The sequence below is a fragment of the Sciurus vulgaris genome (genome assembly GCF_902686455.1).
Source record: "Sciurus vulgaris genome assembly, chromosome: 7".
Lineage (NCBI taxonomy): Eukaryota > Metazoa > Chordata > Mammalia > Rodentia > Sciuridae > Sciurus > Sciurus vulgaris.
Genome location: NC_136467.1, coordinates 23,671,995 through 23,679,063, shown reverse-complemented (window position 1 = coordinate 23,679,063; position 7,069 = coordinate 23,671,995).

Here is a 7,069-nt window from a genome sequence, read left to right as displayed (position 1 = left end):
CAATTTGCTTCACTTAAGGAACATCCTAAGTAGGAACATAAAACTAGCAGAGCAAAACTTTAAAGAAATAAAAATGGACAAAAAGTGTTAAATGAAAAGACAATGTCATTATTCAAGAATTAGGAAAAAACGTAGGATTCAGTGAACATAAAAATTTGAGGGATGAAAACAATCGATTCCTAATAAGAATGGAGAAATGTACTCTTTAGACACCATCTGAACGATCCCTGAAAACAATTTCCAAGTCAAATAAACAGTTAAAATAAAAAATTGTCCACTTTTCAAGATTACCTGAGTCCCATTTAAAGAGCACAGTGTGAAAATGTATATTCCAGAAACTGTTGGTAAAAGCAGGAAGCTTCCCTTTGATGCTTGCTAAAGCCTAGTCATTTCTGTATACAGGGTGAGTATTCCTTATCCAAAATGCTTTGGACCAGTAGTGTTCAGATTTGAGATTTCTTTTTGTTGTTGTTGTTGCTGCTGTTGATGATTTTGGAATAATTGCATACACATAATGGAATATCTTAGGAATGGGAACCAAGTCTAAAGATATTTATGCCACATATAAACCTTATACACATACCCTGAGGTAACATTTTATAATATTTTTGTGTGCTTGCGTTTGTGCTGCGACCCTTCACATGAATCAGAGGTGGATTCTTCCACTCGTGGCCTCATGTCAACACTCAAGATTTTCAGATTTTGAAGTAGTCTGGATTTCAGATATTTGGATTACAGCTGATCAACCTATACAATACTCAGTGACGATAACTCTTTGTGCCCCTGTTCTCATTCCGCAGACTTGGTTAATGCCAAATGGATACAGACTGGAAAACTACTGTCCTAAGACTCCAGGAGAATCCTAGATCCAAAACAGAAAGTGTATAGTCTGGCAGCACCATTTGTTGATAAAGCCACAGCACTGTGGGAATAACCTCAGAAGTGGAGTCAGAAGATCTAGACTCAACTTCAGGTTCTTTTGTTTTCTATATGGGCCATCTTGAGCAAATAGCACCATCTCTAAGCCCCAGTTTTCTTGTCGTGAAGACATGACAACTCCTATTTCATAAGAATTAGGCATATTAGTACATATGCATTGTACTTGAAATATGTCTGGTTGTTTAGGACTAGACACATAGAAGTATTCAGAATTGTGGTTGAACCCAAATCTAAGGATAGTCCAGAAGACTTCATTTAGTTTCTACACCCGCTCAAACCTGAGAGTTCACTTTGATGCCAACGTAGAGGGCACTTGTTCCCCAGGGCATACATATCTCTTCTAAGTGTCCCATTTGTTACACAGCAGAGGTCCACAAAGCCCTGGCACATACTTTCTTGCCATCTACTAAGTGCTAGGAAAAGTAACTTCATAAATGTTACTGAAAATAACATGTTACTGAAATGTTATTTAAATAAATGTAATGAAATGTTACTGAAAAATAATGCAAACATAATGTACCAGGCACAGTAATAAGTGCCTTACCTATATTTATTTATGTATTTAGTCCACACAAGAAGCTAACAAAAACAAAGTTTATTTTTTTCTGTGCCTAAAGGTATAGGCAACAAAGAGAATAGAATCCCCCTGTGTCTTAGAAAAATCTCTGAAATAATGAGAAGCCTGATTATGTGCAGCTGTTCCTCTTTGCATCCCCTTAGCTCCAGTTTGTTTTAAGAATACAGGAAGCACTCCAAATCCAGGATGCAGAATTCCATAGAAATAGTCCAGATGGCTGGCTGTGGAAAAGAGGTGTGTAACAGCCAGGACTATAAGCTTTCACCACTGAGGGGAAGGAAAGGTCAACCTAATTCAATCACAATACCATTAATCAAAACAACTTTTCTATAAATTGTTGGAGATTATAAATGATAAAGGAAATTTTCTTCCTTTCACTTCTCACTCCTCCTTGATTTTGCGTATACCCCAAATCAAGGACTTTTTTTTTCTACACTGATGACTGGTATGGTCTTTTCTCAAATTCTATGAGATGGTTGGAACTATTAAAGATTTCACTCTAAGGTTTCAAAGAAAGAGACAGAATAAAGTCAGGCTCATGTTGAGAGCATTCAGTGGCATTTGGTGACATTTTTTCCTAGGAAGTAGCTGTGATTCTTATTGTTCTTTTTTCCCCTCTAAACTTGGAACTGTTAGATAAATGTTTGCTGGGATTCCAAAATTTTTACTTTAAAGTGCAAATTTTTTAAAAAATGTTATTGAATCATCTTCCAACAATAAGCAGCAGTTATTATACATGTACATTTTATACATAATAAAACAAATACTTCTAAATAGAAATAAGGCATTCACCAAAACATAAGCTGATTGCAGAAATTTAAAATGTTTGGAGGACTTATTTAAAATATTAAATTTCCCACTATAATAAGCAGATAATGCTTCTTTTTCTCTTATATTATTTATTATATTTCTTTCTATCAAATTTTTCAGCACATGATTGTTCTATTTGAAAAATTAAGAAGCTCTTTTTTTAACATTTTCCTTCTAGTTGTAACACCTTGACACAAATCCAAGAATCATGTGACTACATTGCCTATATTTACATTGAATCCTCATTCATTATATGATGAACTTTAAGAAGGAATTGTCTTCCTGCATTCCAAACTTATCTATTGTTGCTAAAGATATTTTACATATATAGTTTTAAAAAAATTTTGTTGAAATATTATTTCAGTCTTAAAAATGTTTTTTTTTAATTTGTTCTTTTTAGATATACATGACAGTAGAGTCTGTTTTGACATATTATACTTCCACTTATGGCATCATGGAGTATATCATTCTAATTAGGATCCCGTCCTACGTTTGTACATGATCTGGAGTTTCACTGGTAGTGTATTCCTATAATGAACATAGGAAAGTTTTCTCATTAATTCTACTGTTTGTCCTATCCTCATCCCCCTCCACTAGAAAACTTCTAGAACTCATACAAGAATTCAGCAAAGTATCAGGATATGAAATTAATACCCATAAATCAATAGGGGTTCTATACAACAATGATGAACCAAGTGAAAGAGAAATTAAGAAAACTATCCCATTCACAATTACCTAAAAACAAAAAAAAACAAAAAAAAACTTGGGAATCAATCTAACAAAAGAGGTGAAAGACCTCTACAATGAAAACTACAGAACACTAAAGAAAGAAATTGAAGAAAACCTTAGAAGATGGAAAGCTCTCCCATGTTCTTAGATAAGCAGAATTAATATTGTCAAAATGGCCATATTGAAGCCAGAATTGGGAACAGGTAGTTAGTGTAGAAATAGGGGATCGGGTCAAATCGAGGAAATGGAGGCCATAAAATCATCTGCCTCTGGAAGTTGGAGACTGCCCCTGGAAGAATGGAATGTCAAGGATCTCCGGAGCCCATTGATTACCAAATTTACCTGCCTTTATCAAGAACTGCAAGCAAGGAGCTGCTAATTAATGTCCCCTGGGCCCTTACCTGCCTGAATCACCTTGGCCCTCCCCCTGCCCATGGCTTTTCACTTAATGCAAAACCAGGCCTAGTCACGTAGGCAGGAAGGAGAGATAAGGGGGGGAGAGAACTGGAGAACAAAAGAGAATTTAACCTATAAAAGATGTAGGGTGCGCTCACTTCTTGGGACTTTTGAACATCAGCCATGGCCCCCTTCTCCCTGCCGGGAGAAGTCTGTATTATTAGCTTTAAATAAAACCTGCTTAATCTGCTTGCCTTGGCTGCTTCTCCAGTGTTCAATCTTCAACATTAGAAGGAGCAGAACTCGTCACCGGTAAACGGCGGTATCAATATCACCAAAAGTGTTGTTTAGATTTAATGCAATTCCTATTAATTCCAATGATGTTCTTCATAGAAATTGAGAAATTCTTCATACAATTGAGTCATGAAACTCATTTATAAAAATAAGAGACCCGGAATAGCCAAAGCAATCCTTAGCAACAAAATTGAAGCAGGAGGCATCACAATACCAGACCTTAAATTATACTACAGAGCTATAGTAACAAAAACAGCATAGTATTGGCACAAAAACAGACAATGAAGAATAATAAAACAGAATAGAGGACACAGAGATAAACCCATATAAATACAGTTATCTCATACTAGACAAAGGTGCCATAAACATACTTTGGAGAAAAGATAGTCTCTTCAACAAATGGTACTGGAAAAGCTGGAAATCAATATGTAGCACAATGAAATTTAATCCCTATTTCTCGCCCTGTACAAAATCAACTCAAAATGGATCAAGGACCTGTACAAAATCAACTCAAAATGGATCAAGGACCTAGGCAATAGACCAGAGATCTGCACCTACCAGAAGAAAATGTAGGCCCAACTTTCTGTCATATCAGCTTAGGAACCAACCTTCTCGACAAAAATAATTTTTAATTGCTTAGGTTATTTTGTATCAATATTATATATAAGGTTATGGTCACAATAAATTGGAAATAAAAAAAATTAAGAGTTTAAAGACCATACAAAATAAGATGAAAATATATCACATTGTACCTGTGATATTCGGACATGAAATTGTCTTTAAAATTATAAACTACAAACATGATTAAACATCACTGTGATAAAGGAATAGCATACATTGAAGGCCAAAAGAAAAATGTTTAGGCAAGGAAAGAAAGAGACAGGGAATAAGGAACCTAGTCCTTGGTGTATGCAAAGAGCTAGCAACAAAAGAGAGCTTTGTCAAAGAAAAGATCACCCAAATAGAGGAACTGAAACTATTTGTATATGCAAAATCAAGGAGTTCAAGTTAGAGAGAGATAAAGAAAGGTTAGGGGATGGGGGTTGGGAGAGTAAGCTTTTCAAGATTCCATTCAAAAACTTTGAACTTCATCCTAAATCATTAGAGGTTCTCAAATTTAAATGTGTAATTGAAGCACTTGAAGGGTTTATTAAAACAGAGTGCTGGACCCCCACCTCCAGAGCTTCAGAGGTATTAACCCTGGGGTGGGAACTTAGAACTTGCATGTCCATTCCCTGAATGTGCTGATACTGTTTCCACTGATCACATTTTAAGAACCTCTGTTTTAAGTTGAACTTCTGAAGGACTTTCATCAAGAGAGAATTCTCTTATGGAGTACGATCAAGGCAGCAGCGAAGGGAAACGGCACAGTCAAGATGTTTGAGAGTCCAAGATTGTCCTCACAGTACTGGCCTGAATACCTGGGTGAATGGGTGTAAAAATTTCTGCCATAGCAGTGGGGAAGGGACCACACTGGGGGGAGAATAATGTGGGATAGGTAAAGGGTGAGAGGTAATGGTGTTCTGGTAAATGTTCACCTTCCTACACTCTGTGGGAAGGGGACCAGAAGAGGGAAGCCCTAGTTGTTAGTAGTGCTCACTAATTTACCTGTCCAATTTTGAGTTACCAAAGTAATGCCACCAAAGAGGGAAGAGCTGTTCAATAACATACTGCCCTGGAGCATTTCCACTATGTAGCAGAAAGACAAATTCTGGAACTCAGAGTGTGACCTAGAAGTACCGAATGGAACTTTGGAGAATGTTATGTTGCACGTGTAGTGCTGTAAGATACAAACCATTTATAACACCAAATACCAGTCTAGGTAAGACCTGGTCAAAATAATGCAGTAAGGGTATGGGTCTCAAGAGATGTGGGAGGAGAGATGGGGAAGGGGGGCAATCCTGGGAGAACAGGCAGAATCCCAGTGGGTATAGAAAAGGTCAGTCATCAGACAGCAGCTTAGCAACCCAGTTGCAGTTTGGGGAGTTCTTGCCTCTCCAAAAAACCAATAGCTAGAATAAAGCAATGGCTTAGTAGTAAGGAATGGCAGTGTTAAAGTGCCTAAATAAAGAATCTTATATGAGACAGCAGTCCAAGTAATATAGCAAAGCCTCTTGATGGCAGACTTCCCAGGAAAGTCAAAAACTTAATTAAGCAGCCTGGTGTCTAAGGTCAGAGGCACACCAGCAAAGGCATAAACACCAAGTTGTATAAATATGGGGATAAATGAGGCCCTAGATTGTGATAAACCCTGGTATCTAAGACACATAGGACAGAGTTACACATCCCCAGTGAGAATAAAGGAGGGTTTAGAGACTGGGAATAAGAAGGGTGTGATAATTATACAGCTCTCATTTGTACTAGTCCCTTTCAATTAGCCTGCAGAGCATTTTTTCATTAATTGTCATTGTTCATGGGCAAATGATTTTTACTCCTAGAGAATAAAGGTACTTTCTTAAAATGTAGCTCTTACATGTATTGCTTATGCTCACTAGTTAATAGATTACACACAAAATTAAAATGCAGTGCTGGGCATAGAAGTGCATGCCTGTAATTCCAGCAGCTTGGGAAGCTGAGACAGAGGATAGAAAGTTCAAGGGCAGCCCAGCAACAACAAGGCACTAAGCAACTAAGTAAGACCATGTCTCTAAGTAAAATACAAAATAGGTCTGGGGATGTGGCTCAGAGTTCAAGTGCTCCTAAGTTCAATCTCTGGTACTCCCTGCCCCAAAAATTTTAAATGTAGTGAAATACAGGCTCCATTATCTCCTAAATGCAGAGGGAAAATTTGAGTGTCCTAATGATAAATGTGCTTTTTGAAATTATAGGTTGGTGTGGTTTAGAAATAATGTCTACTTTTTAGATCACATAGTAACTAAATTAAATGAAAATAGCGGCAAAATATTCTGAACTTATTAAGATTTTGAGGAGGAAAAGACAGATCAATTTTATTTTCTAAATCCAGCACTGTTAGATTATTTCTACATTGAAATCCATTATACTCCACCAAAAACCTTGAAAAGTATCCTCATCTATCTCTTGTACTGAAAGAAATCATTTCAGCCTCACACATATATTTATTGCATTTATTACAATACAAATTAGTTTAATTTGTTTTAAAGTAATAGGATATTTCAAAAGTTAACTGGAATATATTTCTAAAAAAAAAAATAAGCTATCCAAGAAACTTGTCAGGCCCCAAAATTTTAGAATACTACTATAAGGAGGAAAAAAAATAGGTTTTATTTTCCTTATCAATTTTTCCTAGCATTTCTTGTTATTTTTACCTGATTTTGAAACTGTTTCTTTAAAAAAAAAAAGATC